This window comes from Candoia aspera, chromosome 14, assembly GCF_035149785.1.
Source record: "Candoia aspera isolate rCanAsp1 chromosome 14, rCanAsp1.hap2, whole genome shotgun sequence".
Lineage (NCBI taxonomy): Eukaryota > Metazoa > Chordata > Lepidosauria > Squamata > Boidae > Candoia > Candoia aspera.
The window spans coordinates 4,047,126-4,064,628 of NC_086166.1; the positions used below are offsets into that span (position 1 = coordinate 4,047,126).

Genomic DNA, 17,503 nt, shown 5'->3' on the forward strand with positions numbered 1-17,503 from the left:
TTCTTCAGGAGGCATACAAGATGACTTGAACTGCTCTACCTCAGCTTCTTCAGCATCTGTGGTTGGGGCGTATATTTGGATCACTGTGATGTTAACCGTCCTTTCGGCTTTGAGCTAGCTGCGGCATCACGTCTGGGGCTAGTTGAGCTCATCCTCTGTTCCTCCCCAGTAGCATTTTGACCATCTTCCGACCTGGGGGTCTCATCTTCCGATGGTATACCGACATATCTCTGGTTGTGCTGATCCATTGAGTTTTCACGGCAAGAATACTGGGGTGGGTTGCCATTACTTTCCCCAGGGATCGCATTTAGTCTGACCTCTCTGTCATGACCTTCCTGTCTTGGGTGGCCCTTCACGGTTTAGCTCATGGCATCATTGAGGTGCTCAAGCTCCAGCACCACGACAAGGTAACGATCCTTTGCGGAGTTTAACATCTTAGTTTTCCTTTACTGAATTCTTGTTATTTCTCCACATAGTTAGTTAGTGGAAGTCACATACTTGTACATGATTTTATCCCAAACATTACACAAGAAATATGAAAATCCCTGTTAACTAACCATCCTTGTGATTCCAAATGTCAGTTGTCACTTCTTGCCTGACAGGCTCCCCACTTTGAACACATCCATTGCCGGCCAGTCCTCTCCCAACATCTGGTCCAACCAAGGAAGAACTTCATTAAATTCACTTTTTGGGTGAATGTGTAGAAATGATTGGTGAGATGGCAAAGAGGAAACTTGAGTTGCAAAACAATTACGATGGGAGGGAGCAAAACTGACAGATTCATCCATCCTTGTAAGTAAGGGTCTTTATGCAGATAAATGTCCTACAGTTATACATATAAAAAAGAGAACAGTCCACAACAGCAAGGGCCTATCAATAAAATACAGTACCCAGCTAAAAGAATAGTCCTTAAGGAATTCATAGAAATTCCATTAAGGAAAAAGAAAATTTCCACTATGCCATGGTTTTGGCTCTGTGGAAGATCTTCAAGATGATGGGTTTCACTGGTCTTGTGAGTCCCTTTGAACTTAACACCAGTGGGATCTGCAACATGAGAGATCTGGACAAGATGTATTTAAATGCAAGAAAATAAAATACAGGGAGAAAAGAAGCAGGGGAAGATCTTGGTTTCTACTTTGCTACCAATTCTACCAGGCAGATTTCCAAGCCCACTGGGTTTTTCTGGCTGGGAACGACGGGAGTCAGAATCCACAAATTTGAAAGACCCCATGTTAGGGAAGGCTGTTGGCTCCTTTCTAGAGTTATATGAGCAAAAAGTTGAAGGTGGGTCACTGTTTTAAGAATTTCTGGTCTAAGGATTGTCCATCCCAAGTTGCTGCAGCATGTTGGAAGATAGATTTTGAAATCTCACGTTGCCCTATAAATACATTTCCTAATATATATAAATGTCTTACGGTGGCCGCCTGGGGTTTTGATTCCTGTAACCCCATAGTTGGACAATAAGGTTATCTGGTCTAGAAAAAATACCACGGTGGAGAGAATCTATCCCCTCTTCTGCAGCTTCAGTTGAAGACAAGTGGTTGCCAATTAGCAGCTGGGCATACTTGATGAAGAAGGGTTTGATGCACACTTCAGAAATGATTCAGAGGAAGTGATCCACACCTTGCATGAGTGCAATGCTTCACTATTCATTAAGCAGAAGCCAGAAACAAGTTGGGTTACCTTAATGAACACTAGTGGTTCTGCACTCATGCAGCAAAGTCCAAAGCACTTGTTCCCAATCATTGTCAAAGCCTGCTCAGATGTTCCTACCTGCGTGCTTTGAAGGGAACAAGGCCATGTGGATGGGAATATAGAAGTTTATTCCTACAGTAACAATGCATTTACATTTCTCCCTTCTTGACTGGATCCATAATAGAAAAGGAGGACAGAGATGCCTGGATTTTTTTCCTAGTGGGGAGTGAGAGTCAGAGGGTTAAACCACAGAAATACAAGCTGTGTCTTCCAAATACTTGATGTTATATTGGCTGCAGATGAAGCGTTACCTGTCGAGCACCTACCCTCCAGAAGCGCTGTCTGCATGACACTTTCATTATACCTCCTGTCTCTGCTACTGAGAAAGAAAGGGGTGATTTGGTGCCAATGTGTTGTTTTCCCCATATAGATGAGCGCAGCTCAATTCCAGTTCCTCACCTGGGTTTCTCTGCAGGGCTGGAAGGTGAAATCCTGCATGAGACTGGCCACAGCAGCCTTCATGATGAGGAGAGCAAATCTCATCCCGATGCAGTTCCTGGGACCAGCTCCAAAAGGCAAGTAGATGTAGGGGTTGATACTTCCTTTGACCTCTTTGCTGAATCTGCTGGGACATGCCAGCATTCAGTGAATTGCAATGGTCAACCACTAATTCATTCCAAGAACTGATGGCCTCTCATTTTAGCAAGTTACATCTCTTCTGAACCCTTCATCGGTGGAATCTTTCAAGTGGGTCTTTAAGGAGCAAGCTATTCCAGGGGGCAGGTTAGGAGAGTTGTAGGAAAACACCATCAGCCCTTCAAGGTAATCCAGACCAGGAAACCAAATCTGTGAGTCCTAACACTACCTTTATTGTAAGGTACAATAACAGGATCTTGCCAGTCTGACAGCCCTTCTCCCCTCCATTATTTTTACTCCCCCCAAAACTAGGGAGGATCCCTTCTGATATGCTTCCTTCACCCCCATTCTTGCTTTGGACTCAGATTTCTCTTATCAGACCATGATCTAGGCTGAAGCTCTTCCTTCTGTCTCTCAAGGTTATTCGCACAGTCCATCACGGGCAACTAATTCCTCTGCCTTATGAGCAGGCTAACCCTGGCAATCAGCCCACTATCACTTAACAAGCCTTCTGTCTGGAAGTTTCAACCCAGTCAGATTTTCTTACCATCAAGTCATTGATTGTGATAACTGGAAGTAAAAAAAAGGGGGACTATAGAAGGGTACCTTTCAGGTCTAAATGGTTCGGATTCCAGCCAGTGTTCTGGATCACAGTGCAAGACGGTTGGGGGAATCACAATCACCATCCCTTCTGGAATGGTGACTCCATTTAACTTGAAGGCTTTCTTGCACACTCTCAGAATTTGCGCAGCCACTGGGTACATCCGGAGGGTTTCACTGATGACCTTGTCAAGATAGTCCATTCGCATGAGGGTGTCAGATGACTGGAGCCTTTGAGAGAGAGGGAGACATAGAAAAAGCTTGCCCCTCCTTGTTTTGGCCCTGCCTAAGTGTAAAAGAGCATATCTGTATCTAGAGCAGAAGAACCCAAGCTCACGGGCTCAAGAGAGTTAACTCCTGTGGCTTCCTGGACCCATCCATGTGGTTCTCTCGGTTTCCCATGTCTTTCCTGAGATGTGTTTTTCAGCATCCCAGTCTGGCCTGCAGCCCTGGGATTTTCAGAAGTTCTCCTGCCCAGATACCAATCAGGTCCAGTCCCTTATTTATTTATTTTATTGGAATGTATCAGTCACCCAACTCCAATGGACTCTGGGTGGTGTACAAAACTGGAAAATCCATAAAAACAGATAAAACATCAAATGAACATCCCAGCCCACACCCCTCCATATCTTATAAACAGCACAAATCAGACAAAACAGAGACCCTGGACCAGGGTTTCTCAACCTTGGCCGCATTAAGACATGTGGACTTCAGCTCCCAGAATTCTCTAGCCAGCCAGCCAGCCATGCTTAAAGTCTTCAAGATGCCAAGGTTGAGAAACCCTGCCCTAGACAAACAATAATACATCAACCCCAGGCCTGGGACCAAAGCCAGGTTAGCCTACTTAGCTTTTTAAGATCCGCCAAAGTTAGCTAGAGGTGGCCACCTAACTGGATAGCTAAGTTAAGGCTATTCTTGGTGTCTGACATCAGGGGATCCATCAAATGGAGCATCAGCAGAGGTTTGCTTTGTATTGTGCTACCACACCCCTATTGCTGTAAGAGGTGACATAGTGTTACCATAGCAACATACTCGCTATGGATTGCATGTTATAAAGGTGCAAAGTGAAAGAAGTGTTTTATTGTTGTTGATGATGTTGATGATGATGATGTCAGGTTTTCCTTAAGGTTTAGAATGTTCTCAAGGAGGCCATGACCTTAGTGCTCTGGTGTAGGGCCCATGCCATCTTTCCAAAAGAAAGCATCTACCCTTAATTTGGATATCTTGGAGTTTGATCCATAGTTGTTCAACAGCGGATCAAAAGGAATACTTCTCACACTCAAAGAGCTACTTAATATTCCACACTACAGGAATCAGGGTGGAGCTTAATGGATATGGTTGAAAGCATCATTGTATCACACTCATGTGACACCCACCTTGTTAGGGAGAAATTCATCAATCTCTTCCTGAAGTTTTTGCTGTGTGTCAGGGTGGAAGGCCAGCTCATACATCAAGTAAGAGAGGCTGCTGCTGATGCTCTCATAGCCAGCAAGTACGAATATAATGGCTTGAGCCAGAATCTCACTGTTGGTCAAACCTATATGAAGAAAGGAAGAGAGCAAGTTGAAGGCCAGATTCTGGATGCAAACAAAGCCTAAGTCAATGAACACAGGAGAACATGCACAAGAATGTGGTCATCTTTCTTTATTGTTCCATTGGCAAGGCACAGTTTAACATGGTTTCCTACTATACTTAACTGGAGTTTATAGATGGGATCAAGAAATTATAAATCACATCAAAGAACTGAATTCCTATAAAGGTTTCCTTCCTTCCTTCCACCCTCCCTCCCTCCCTCCCTCCCTCCCTCCCTCCTTCCTTCCTTCCTTCCTTCCTTCCTTCCTTCCTGCCCTCCCTCCCTCCCTCCCTCCCTCCCTTCTGTTTTCTGAGGACCTTGCCTTTGGAGTGACCGACGGATTAATCTGCTGGCTAGGGTGTTTTTGCCACTCCAGTCCAAAAGACCTCTGAACAGCTTACATTCACCCCTTAAAGTAAAAAAGTTAAAAAGAAGAAACAGAGTGCAACAATATAAAATTACAGGTGAAATTATAAGAAGACTTAGGCTGCCAAGGATCAATCAAACACCCAAGAAAATCCCATAATGGAGCTTGTTACTCATTGAGAGTTTCACAACCATGGTTATTACTGATCCATCCTTTTCTGAATCCGTCATCTCTTTAAAGCATGGAGCCTACCCTCAGTGAGCAGAAATCACTAGTGCACTAACCTACTTTAAGAAATGTAGACAGCCACCCCTCGTGGATGGTTTCATTGGTTTTCCTGCGCATTAGAGAAGGTTGGACAAGATGATCCTTGAGGTCCCTTTTAACGCTACAATTCCAGGATTCTATATCACATAACTAACTCTGATTTATGAATAAGATTTATTTGTTCCTGTTGTCTTCAGGAATATGTAAACCACTAGAGTTTGTGCCTAACCCTCTATTACTACCAGAATTCCTAGCTGCAATTCCAGTTATGGTCCTCAAACATCTGGAAAGTGAGTGGGAGAAACTGTGCTAAAGTTCTAACCAACCTGGTCATTGAGAATGAGACAACCAGCCCCATCTGCACTGGGACTGAGTATTTTCTTTTGCGTGATGATTAGAACTTTTTTTCCCCCTCAAATCCACATGGTGGCTGGTGTCGTAAAGTTCTCCCTGCCAAACGTGATCTTCTGCCACTTGGATTTTATATTTATATTTATTATTTTATTGTTTGGTTCTTTGTTAGGTAATTTATATATGGATGGTTTTCAATTGTTAATTTTACTGTAAACCGCCCAGAGTCCCCCTTTCTGGGGGGAGATGGGCGGTGATAGAAATTTGAAAAATAAATAAAATAAATAAAACCCTCCCGTTTTGTGGGGCTCACACACCCTGTACAGCCTATGTGTCCATCTGCCAGCCCTGGCTATGAAAAAGCGATGACTTTTTGGATATTTGTTCCTAACTGTAATCAATTTAAAATATTTTCATGCATTTTTTTCCTCCCTATCTTTGCATCTTCCCCACCTTCCTTCTTGGTTCTTATGACTGGTTCTCTTACACTGCAGTTTGCTAGGAATGAGGAGCCATCCAGCTTTCTCTGTGTGGTGAACCTGAAGCTTTACAACACTCTCCACACCTCAAAATGCCACCAATTCAGCATGTGAGTTAAAACGAACAGGGGTGGGTTTTGAGCTTGGATAAGGAAGGAGGAATCAATTTACGAGAAGTGAGTGGAATGCCAAAGGTAAGGAGGCATGATTCAGGGCTCACCCTTTGCCTGAGGGCTTTTCTCCTTGCCCCAGTAACAACAGCCCTTTCACCAGCATTTGCAGAATTTCTGGCTAAACAAAAGGGCGCCAAGTTGGAGAAGACTGTTTTCGTGAAGCTCAAGAAACAGAGCGGACCTTTTGTCCTACAGCAAAATCAGGGTTGAGCATCAGCATTTTCCTGGCTAGTCCCCCCTTATTTCTTACCTCCCTTAGCTTTCCGCTGGTAAAAGTTGGCGAGAGCACGGTGCGAATCCTCTTCCACTGCTCATCTTTCACTAACAAACGGCCAACTTCATCTTGCCCAGTGGACCCAGATTCTAAGAGGCAAATTGGAGAGAGAGAAGTTGATGCGCATCACACATTTAAAAAAAACAACAGAAGGGGCATTGATTGCACCATTGTGGCCACCATCTTGACTTTTTGGACTGTAGCCAGTGGACACTCCTGTCCTTAAAAAAGGCAAGGATATTGTAGCTTGGCAAAAGCAGTTGGAGCATTTAAAACCCTAGCTCAGTGCTGAAATATTCCTACTGGTCCTGCTTGGATACGTTTGGACTGTACTCACACAGTTGTTTATTCACAGGCCATTGTTAACCAAGTCAGGTAAAAAACCAAGCATTCAGATATGACACTAAGTATAGTTATTATTTATAACTGGGTTGTGTTTGTTTTTAAAGGCTTGGCAGGTTGGGTTGGGCGAATTCTTACTCCTTTGGGTTTCAAGGTGTTTGGCCAGCGTAGAAACTCCAAATTGTGCAGACACAATTTTTATATTCCTGAGGCATTCTACCTATCCTGACTTCCAAGCACTCCCAAATGTCTCCTTTAATGTCCTCTCCAACCCCCCAATGTCACCAAAGGTCCTCACATTCCAACCCCACCACATCAGAAGCCACATTCTAGTAACTCCCATCCCCAGACAAAGCAGAAGTTGGAAGCAAGGCTGAGGATTCAAAAGCTTGACCATCCACTCCTGCAGCCTTGCAATTACAACACTCTGATCCTCGGCAGATGGGAAGGTTATTCTTTGGCGGAGTGATGCAGTTACCCCAGCGAATTAGGTGGAACCAGCCTGAGCTGCTTTCTCACGCTTTCCCTGTTTCCAGGGCTTAATACATGCTTTTGGTTCTGTAACAATCTTTGCACAGCTTCTCCAGGCTCATCTCTGTGGCTCTCTGAAGTTGCTGTTCCATTTTGTAATGTCCATTGGGATTTGCTTCCCGCAATTTTAATCTATAATCAAAGGATTTTTCTCAAAGTTTACAGAACACTGGGCAAAGCTGGAACTTACCCGACGATTCAGGAAGGTGGAATAACACTCTTTTACCAGTACAGTTTTAATTATGGCAGGGTCAGTTACAACCAGCCTAGGCTGCCGTCCATCGTAAATCCTAGAATAAATGTCCAGTGGATTAAATTCTCTCCAGTGAAGTCTGGCAACAGATAGAGATATATTCCATGGATGATTTAAAAATAATTCTATTTCTCTACAGTGTAGGAAAGAATGTTTTATACATTCATCCCTGCTGAGGATGCATAGCTAAAATCAAGGGGAACAAACACAGAAAGTTTGCAAGTCAAATATAAAGGAATAAATACTCACCCCCAGATTTTACCATATTTTTTAAAACAGTCTCTATCCAACTTGATTCTTCCTTGTAACAGAAACGTTAATAATGAGTTTCAGAGGTAAAACCATGCCTCATAGACCTGAGACCTATTGCAATAATTTCTTGCCATAAAATTCATAAAAAAGATTTGCAAGCCTCTCTAATCACTGATGATAAAGAATAGCTTGTATCGAGGGTGGTTTTCTGAATTAGCCATTTGTTTCTGGAACCACTGTGCTGGCTTAAAATAGTGAAACAGAAGCATAGGTGGGCCAGAGAGTTGTGCTAATATGACATGGTTTGCAAAGCTGAAATAGTAATAATATTAAACTAAAGCAGCTTTGCAGCTTGTTTACTTAGATAGATCAGGTAACAGGTTTCCACACCACACCTCCAAGTATTTGCAGCCAGTTTCTTGCCAACCTCAAATATACAAGCAGCTGTGTTGCTTGTTCCTTTTTGTTTTTTACAAGATAAATAAAACTAGTTCTGCATGGCTCGATTAGAACTAGATTATAGAGCGGTCCCTAGACTCAAGGGAACCCTGTCCGTTTTTGATTCTGCGCGTCCTCATTAAAAAAACTGTCCATTATTTGATGATTAATTTTCAAATGTTCAGGGCCATCTGTCAGTAGTCTAGTTTGTATGCCTCTTGCTACATGAACAGGCTTTCTTGAATAGGTTCACACAATGTATTAAAAACCCTAACCCTAAGCCATAAACCATGATATATAAGTCCCCTCTTCCATGACAGATCATGAAGATCTGAACCCTACCAGAAGGTTCAGTCTGCTCTTGAATTCCACCCCAGTGCCAGTAAAAACAGTTCATAAACTTATGTAACGATACCAGAAGGTTGTCCCGATGAAAGGGAAGGGGACTGGTCCTGGAATGCCCAACTTTCTGAAGACACCACAAGGCCAGATCCCATATCTGTAAAAGGAGAACATATTTTTCAGTATTCAAGATAGTCTGAATATTGATAGGGAAGTCATGGGTGCAAGAAAAGACTCGAATCCCACCTGGCCTGATGGGCCCCATTGATTGATTGATTGATTGATTGATCTTTATACCGCCCATCTCAAAACGACTCTGGGTGGTTTACAAAAGATTTAAAACAATAGCAATTGAATCTATTTAAAAGATACGTTATAAAAACGTAAATCTGCAAATATAATTATTTTTATTTATTTACTGTATTTTTAATACAGTAGACAAACTATTTATTGAGTTTGATGGATTGCATGCATCTGCCCTCCTTGGCGACTACAGCCGCAGGTAACCATGTGCATGTCTTAAAGAATCATGAGGAGAAACCAAAAGGGACCTTCATCTTTCTCCTCAATGTGGCTGCTTTGTATTTCCATCTACCACTCATCAAGCGTTGACTCAGTGAACAGGCGTGATATATATACACAGTATGTAAGAACTAGAGAATAGGGGAAAAGACATTCCAGCATCACGACCGTCTAAAAATACCAGGCTCTTGAACGAACAAAGCAATAGGTGTATTGCTGAGGTGGAACCTTCATGAGTATTAAATTTAGTAGTGGGATATTGCCCACTTAACCCTTGGAGGTGGTTTGCGTAACGGCATGGGGCAGGAATGGGAAACTTTCTCTTTGCATTCCGCAGTCTGCAAACAGATCGATGCATTGCTGAAGCAGAAGACAAAACTACACTTCTGTTCGCTGATAATAATAATAATAATAATAATAATAATAATAATAATAATAATAAAGTTACATTCTGTTTGAAAGAAATTAGCTTAGCTGTTACAAATGGCAACGTCCCGTCCCTTAATAAACAGAACACACGGCTGGAATGGAAGACCTTCCAAAACCTTTCCCAGAGGCAGTCAAACTGTTAATGTTAAACTCCAGAATGTGGGGGACCGTATATATATTTGCAGCATCTTCCTCCATCCTTTCTGCAATAATGACTTTGTAAGACTGTTTCATAAGCACTGGCTGTTGATAAGCTGGGATGCTGCTGCTTCGGCAGAAATCTTCAGAGAGAGATAACCTCAAGGTAAAAGCAATCATTTCATAAAGGAATGGGTACCCACAATAGAAAGAAGCCTTAAAAGCTTGAGCAAAAATCAATTTTTTAAAGAAAGACAAGCTTCCTTTTAGACCTTCTACCAGCTCAAGGCAAAAAGGAAGGCGAGGGGGAAGAGAGAAGAGAAAAAGAAAAATGCAACTTAGACATATTTATTGCTGAGAAATCAGAGCCAGGCTAGCTGTTATGGAAAAAATACGGTAGGTATACATCTAAGAAGTTATTTGTTTCAGTTTGGACTTTCTTCTACTCTCCCATCTTTTCTAGGGAGGTCACACATGCAAGGTGGATGGACTCAGTTAGAGCAGCAATGGGTGGTAGAAGATCTGAAGGACCAGGTTGTGGTCACCAAGAGTCAAAGGTGTTTTATATCGACTTGATGGTCTCCCCTCCAGGTACTTACCAGGCCTGACTCTGCTTAGCTTCCAAGCCCAAAGCTGTAAATAACCCTAAATGTATTCTCTTTCAGGTGGTACATTTTTGGAGCCAAGAATGATGTTGAAGCATAATGCTTCCATAGAAGTTCCACCAAAGGTTGATCAGGTCAGCTAGAATATGCATTCTTCCAGCATCTCCATAGTGAAACATAGATGCAGCTCAACAGCAAACCAGTGTGTGGAATTTGACTATAGCTCAGCAGCAAGGCTCTGCAGAATAAAGAGTCCTACTTCAACCTTGGACATCTCCAGTTAAGGCTGGGGAAGATTTCTACTTGAGACCCAAGAGTATTGACAAGATTAGTTAAGGCAAACCAGTGGTTCAAGTCAGAAAAAGGCTCTTTGTTCCTATAACTCAGTAGACCATCACCCACAAGATTTAATTTATTCATTTATGGGACATGAGGAGGACATCAACAGGACAAGGAGAACACAGCAGCAGACAAGGCTGAAATTCATGCAGGCAGAGGAAGATGGAACATCATATCCTACTTACATCAGAAGGCCAGTGAATAAAGTCAGAAGTGCCCAAGTGTCTATTGAGAAATATGGAAGGAGGTCCATCCTGGGCTTCTGTGGCTTTGTGTTTCTCCTTCTACCTTTGGAAAGATTGATGGTCCAAGGACGAATGATGAGAGATAGTACTACAGGTTGAGCTTGTTGTGAATGATTGTTCCTATCTGCTTTAAGAGTATCTGAAAGAAGCAAGAACAGAATATTTATTTTCATGGACAAGGGGTGGAGCAAAGCTGGATGAGTTGATTAGAAATCAACTGCCCAATCAAGATTTACTTAAACCAAATTGAAACTCTTACACTGAAAAGGTCTTGCAAATAACTGATCCAGCTAGCTTTTGGAAAACCATTTTTAACTAAAAAAAAAAAAAGACAAGCAGGATTAAAATGACCTAAATCTGTTAGAACCAACATGTTACCAAATCCCTTTCTAGTATCAGTAGGAGATAATGGCAGTCAAAGATCACAAACAACCAGCAAAGCAGAATAACATGAAATAATAGTTGAATACTAACGATGTCAACACTATCTATAAAACACCTAAAATATCGGTATTATGAACCCAGCATCAGGAGTGGAGGGGTATTAGCTGCTGCTGCACAAAACCTGGCCACATTGAAGTTTGTTTATTGATTTATTGATTTATTAAATTTATCCGCTGCCTAATCTCGTTCAATGACAACTCTGGGCAGCTTACAATAAATAAAAGAATAAAAATAAAATATAAATAAGTAGAACATGTAAAATGTAACAAATAAAATATAAAATCCAAGATGGTCATGATGGAATTTACCGGGGCCGCATCATGGCACCAGCCACCTCCACAATCTACTGTCCCCTCTCTTCCCCCTAGCAAGGTGGCAAAGCCAGGTCTTAACTCCCTTTCTAAAGGCTGGGAGAGTGGGAACCAGCCTCACCTCTGGGAGTAAGTTATTCCAAAGGGTGGGGGCCACAGCAGAGAAGGCCCTCCTCCTGGACCCTGCCAATTGGCAATCCCTCATGGACAGGCTCCGCAAGATGCCCTCTCTGCCTGACCGGGTGGGAAGGGTCGATGTAGTGGGGGTGAGGCGGTCTGTCAGGTAACCTGGTCCCATGCCATGTAGGGCTTTAAAGGTGATAACCAATACCTTGAATTGGACCCAGAAGCAAACTGGCACCCAATGCAACTCCTGCAGCAAAGGTGTTACATGTGCCATCCTTGGGGCACCCAAGACTGCTTGCGCGGCCACATTCTGTACCAGCTGCAGCTTCCGGATACTATTCAAGGGTAGCCCCATGTAGAACGCATTACAGTAGTCTATGAGGGAGATGACCAAGGCATGAGTGACTGTTCGGAGAGACTCCCGATCTAGGAAAGGGCATAGCTGGTGCACCACATGAAGCTGTGCAAAGGGCCCCCTAGCCACGACTGCCACCTGCTCCTTGAGCAGGAGTCGTGCGTCCAGGAGAACTCCCAGGTTACGCACTGGATCTGTCTGGGGCAGTGCCACCCCATCCAGAACTAAAGATGTTAAATTCCCAGATACCCAGGAAGTTACTGAATATAAGTCTCCCAAATTCATGGCTCTAAATGTAGACAGCCATGGAGATGACCTTAGAGAAACTATGCAGGAACGTTTGGTGACATGGACACCAACATGCTTTAAGCCCAGGAAGCAAAGAAAACATCAGGAACAAATTCCAGTTCTGTTGCTCTAACCTAGCGTTCCAGTCAAATTTGTGGAGTTGGTTTCCTGGTCTGGCCTACCTTGAAGGTCTGACACTAAAAGAGGTAACTGGTGCCTTGATTTGTTTCTTTGTGACATACCACATCAGGCAAACTCAATCCCTTTGATCTGTTTATGAGGCAATATATTGTGTGAACCTAGAAAATGGCTTTGGGTTTGTTCTGCTATTACGGTATTACTGCATACCTTATCTAATATTTTACAATACACTATAAAATAAAGTCTCCTTAGGTTAAAAATTAGAAATATTGGGTTCCAGTTTATTCTTTTGTTGGAAACTATCTTTATGTCACCTGCCACGCCATCTTTTCCTAGGAAGGAAATTGTAATAATTGAGTTTTAAAACTGAAATTAAAACTAGAAACCAATATTAGTTGAGGGGAGACATTTTGAAATGTGAAAAACTCCAGCCTATATTGAAATAACATGTTGTACAGTCAACCCTGGCAAGAACATGCCTATCTGACCACCCGCTGGCCCTTTACTGTTCTTGGGTAAGAGTTCTGGATTTCTTCCATCTTCTCTGTGGAAAGTGGAACAAACAGATTATGGCTCTGTCAGCAAGCGGAAAGGTCAAAGAGTGGTGAGTTAACAGCTCTGGGTCAGGAATATTTGTGTGATACTCTGATGCAAGCTAGAAATTCCTAATTTATTAAGAAAACATTTATTCAAAATGAAGAGCATGGAAGGAGCATCAGTTGGTCATTTTTGCTCATTCACCCACCAAAGGAATGATACTCATAAGGAAAATGTCTTGTTCCAACATCCCACTTACTTCCCTGTTTAATTGAAAATGGCCCTGTCAAGGAAGTACCATTGCTACTGCAGAATGATGCCTTTTGAGCAAAACAGGTTGCTAAATGCTTTTCCTTTTGATAACCTACCCTTGTTCAGGATGACTATCTAGGACAGTAAACTGGTATCGCTCAGCAATAAATAAAACAAAGCCAATGGATTTTGAAAGCTCCTGTTCTCCTGTAGATTTTACAATTATGAATTTTATTGTTTGTCCATTTTGGGCTGTAATGGTGTTGTAATGTTCTATTATTTGCTGTATTTTCCACTTGTGATGTGGTTAACCACTTCAGACTGGTTTGACCAAGAGCAGGTGGGCTATACAGGTGGTAAGTAAGTAAATAAATACATTTAATGTTTAGCTAGGCTTGAAATGTTATAGATCTTCTACACCTTAGTTTTTCCCATGAAATTGATTTCCCCTGTTTGAGGGGAGTTGGGCGGTGATAGAAATTTAAATAATAAATAAATTAATAATTACTTTCTGAGTGCAGTCACCCAAATACAGATGGAACCATTTGGTGTGCTGCAGATTCTTGCACAGAAAAATGAGTATGCACATCAGAATGCAAGACTCAGGAGTGTCAAAAGAGGAAAGAAGTTTCCCCCTCCCGTACAGCAACTCGTGTCAGCCCCGTGGCATGGGAACCCGTTACGATGTTTTCCAGGAACATTGGAACAGTAACCATGACACTATCTATCTTGAAGTCCCCAAGATGGGCACAATCCTTTTGAATAGAAGGAAGAGTTTTGTGTATTTGAGTTCAAAGCATGAACTGGTAGAGGATCTAGGTTAGAGATGAAAAGAGTTCAGAAGCATCCTGGGCACAGGCATTTCTACTGAGCATTAGTGGTACAGCATTGATTGACACATGGGTAGATGTGCTGGAGACAGACAGATGACCTCATAACTGAGCCGCGAACAAATTTTATATAGCCACTACTTAGCAACCCTATTCTTGGGGAAGGACATTTATTGTGCCGAAACTTCATAACAATTTATTCTACCAGAAGCTTAGCTGCACTTAGTTTGTTTGCAGGAGATGGGATCTGCAAGTTGGACTAGAAGATTCCATCTGTCATCAGTTATAGATGGAGCGCCGTACATTATGGAGTATAAAACCAGTGGAGCCCCATTTCTTATACCCGTTTTGATAGGATGGTCTATGGAACAGGCTTGTCTGATTGTTATTGACTTCATAGGCATCCATTACAGATGGCAATGGGGAAAATGGGTGTCATGATGCCACCACACACAAACCCAGGCCTTCTGAACTCTCATCTCAGAGTTGCACACAAATACGTTAAGTCACAGGCTTTGCATCATGCCACATGTTGTCATTTGCCCTCTCTTGCTTCCTGTAATTTCTAAATTTCTATTCTAACATAGTACCGGAGCCTAACTTTTGAAATATTTGTGGATATATCTGTGGATAAAGTAAAGACACACAATACGCTTTTTAAAAACACCACCAAATGCAGGAACTAAAAGTGGGATCAAGGAAGCTGTGGAGAAAATTTACTTCTTAGCAGATCTGCAACCATAAAAACAACTAAAAAGCTGGAAAAATAGGACTTTTTAAAAAAAATCAGGTTTCCAAAGCTAATAGCATAGAAGTCATTGATGTAGAAGATTGCTCTCAATTTGGGTATCACTGTGAAAAAAAAATACTATTCCTCAGTAAACTTTACACAGTAATGGAACTCAGAAAAGTTGACAAGACGGGAGTCTTAACCAAGAAGAGGCTTTGGGGTCAGTGGAGGGTCAAAAAAGGCAAGATGGGAACTGCAACTGTACAATTGAAGCCCCATCCCTTTCGATGTGCATCACACATGCGACACATCCCAGGCACCCTGCTTAGGGTGATACCCAGCAGTCTGTAGAGTTCCCAGCAATCTGTGTTGTGGTTTAGTGTACCTAAAGATAGGATAGCTCAAAATAAAAGTCATGTATTGGTCCCAGGTCTCTAGGCTCTTAAGACATTTTTTAAAAGGGCCCAAAAGAAAAGTGGAATGTCTTCTTATGGGTTTCAGATAATGGGTTAAAAACCAAGCAAAACAGATCCTTTTTTTTTTCCCTGATCAGCTAGCATTTTTTTTCTCATAGCTGGCCTTACTGAACAGCAGACCAAGATGGTCTCAGCTAACAGAATTGGGACCATTAAGTAACTAGTGATACCTGAGCTGGTAGATGTGGGAGTGTTAATAAGAATGTTCCATCAGAGCAGAAGAAAGACAAAAGCTGGCTATGGAATTATTTCTTCCCCATGGGTTGGAGCAACCAAGATTCAGCATGGATAAGATGTTCCTTGGAGCCAATGCCCCCTGTCATAAGGTTTTATTATGTCGTTGTCGTTGTTGTTGTTGTTACCTTTTCAGGATTCACAAAAGGGTTAAAAGAGATCCTTCAAAGGTGTTGCAGCCAGTAAGTGATACTGTTTTCTCTAATATCCTTTCTACCATTCTGTAGGAATTCTCATCAAGACTGCCACTGGCTGCAGTGGCAATCCTTCTGTGTGTGTGTGCGCAAACAGATTATAGTTATGTAATCTTTCTACCTCTGCCTGTCCTTCACCTAACTTGGCACGCAAACTTGCGTAGAACAGTTTTAAGGTCTGGTGAGTCAGTGCCTTGAGTTTCTCTTGTCAACATGTTTGTGACACAATGGAGGTCAGCAAAGTTCAGGAGTGGAAAAAAAAGCTTCTGAGCTCACCTGGACAAAGAGTGAGGTGACTACCACCTGTGAGTTCACCCCCAGTGCAAAGTCTAGTCTGAACTGAAGCCACCATGATTGGAGGGCCGTGAGAAGACTTTAGGCCCCTATCTTGAACTTCCAAAATTGCTCGAAAGGAAAGAACCAGATACTGTATACAGAACCTTTGTCTAATCTGTCTCACCATGTTCTTCATGAAATGCCATGTTCTCCCTCAGACAGAGATCATGGGAGTTACAATTCAGCACACCTGGGGGGTGCCAGCTTGGAGACGTTTGATTAAGGAGAAGCATTTTAAACCAGATTCAAGTAATCTTCCATATAAGATGGAGGCAGTTGGACAAATGTCAACAAGATCTGGGGAATGTGCAGATATTACCTTTTAGACCTTGTCAAAGGAAGACAGGAAGAAACAAATCTGGGATGGAACCAAAGCAGGAACCTCCTTCTGAAGGATGGTTGTCACATTTTTTACATTGTTTTCTGGTTTCATTCATTCATTCATTTGATTTACGCAGAAGGCCGCCTAACTCCAGCATGGCTTACATAGTTAAAAAGAGAAAAACAATCAAAAGAATAAAAACATGATCTTCCCTCCCTCTAGTGAGTCACTCTAAGTAAATAATATGAAAGTATGTAGAGCCATTAATAGCGTTGTTTTCTTCTCATCCTCAGCCAAAAACAGGAGTCTTTGAAATCTTGGGCAACGGATGCTTACTCAGTCTCCCAGATTAAGGAATTGTTTAGATAGATGTGCTGTTCATGAATACTCAGAAATTAACATAGATTTCATAACCGACATGTTCAGGTTGAAACATTACAATTTTCTATGTAAAAAAAAGTCCTCATGGATTGTACAGATTGCCAGCTGGGATAAACAGCATGAATGTCTAATAGCTAATAATTCTATGCTATTTAGGCATGTCTTAGATATAGGTCTGATATACAGGTTGTCATGAGACAGATGGGTTTCAGGGATGTGTGTGTGTGTGTGTGTGTGTGTGTGTGCACACTGTATATATCCTTTCAATCGTGTCCAGTTCTCAGAAGCTGCCTGGACAAGTCCCTGCAGTCTTCTTGGGAAGGTTTTTTGGGAGTGGTTTGCCATTGCCTCCTTCCCAGGGCTGAAAAAAAGGGACTGGCCCAAGGTTGCCCAGCTGGCTTTGTGCCCAAGGCAGGACTAGAACTCATGGCCTGCCGCTTTCACAAACATATACACATATACATACATGAAGCTCAGTCGAATATAGGAATCACTTATAACCATTCTTAGAGTGGAACTGATTTGTCAGAGATATGATCCCACCTTGAAAACCTGCGTTTTAGAATTTCCACTCTACATTTTAAGAAAGTTAGCTCATTTTGAGGGAATTGGCTACATCTGAGGAGAAGCTGAACTTTGCAGTCAATATCCTCCCCCAGTTTTGTTTTGGGTGATTTGTGAATGCAGCTGTGAAG

General features: G+C 42.2%; 1 pseudogene; it reads right to left on the reverse strand.

Moving 5' to 3' along the window:
• Positions 1–426: 426 nt before the first annotated feature.
• Positions 427–10,965, reverse strand: LOC134505386 (cytochrome P450 3A9-like; annotated as a pseudogene).
• Positions 10,966–17,503: the final 6,538 nt, after the last annotated feature.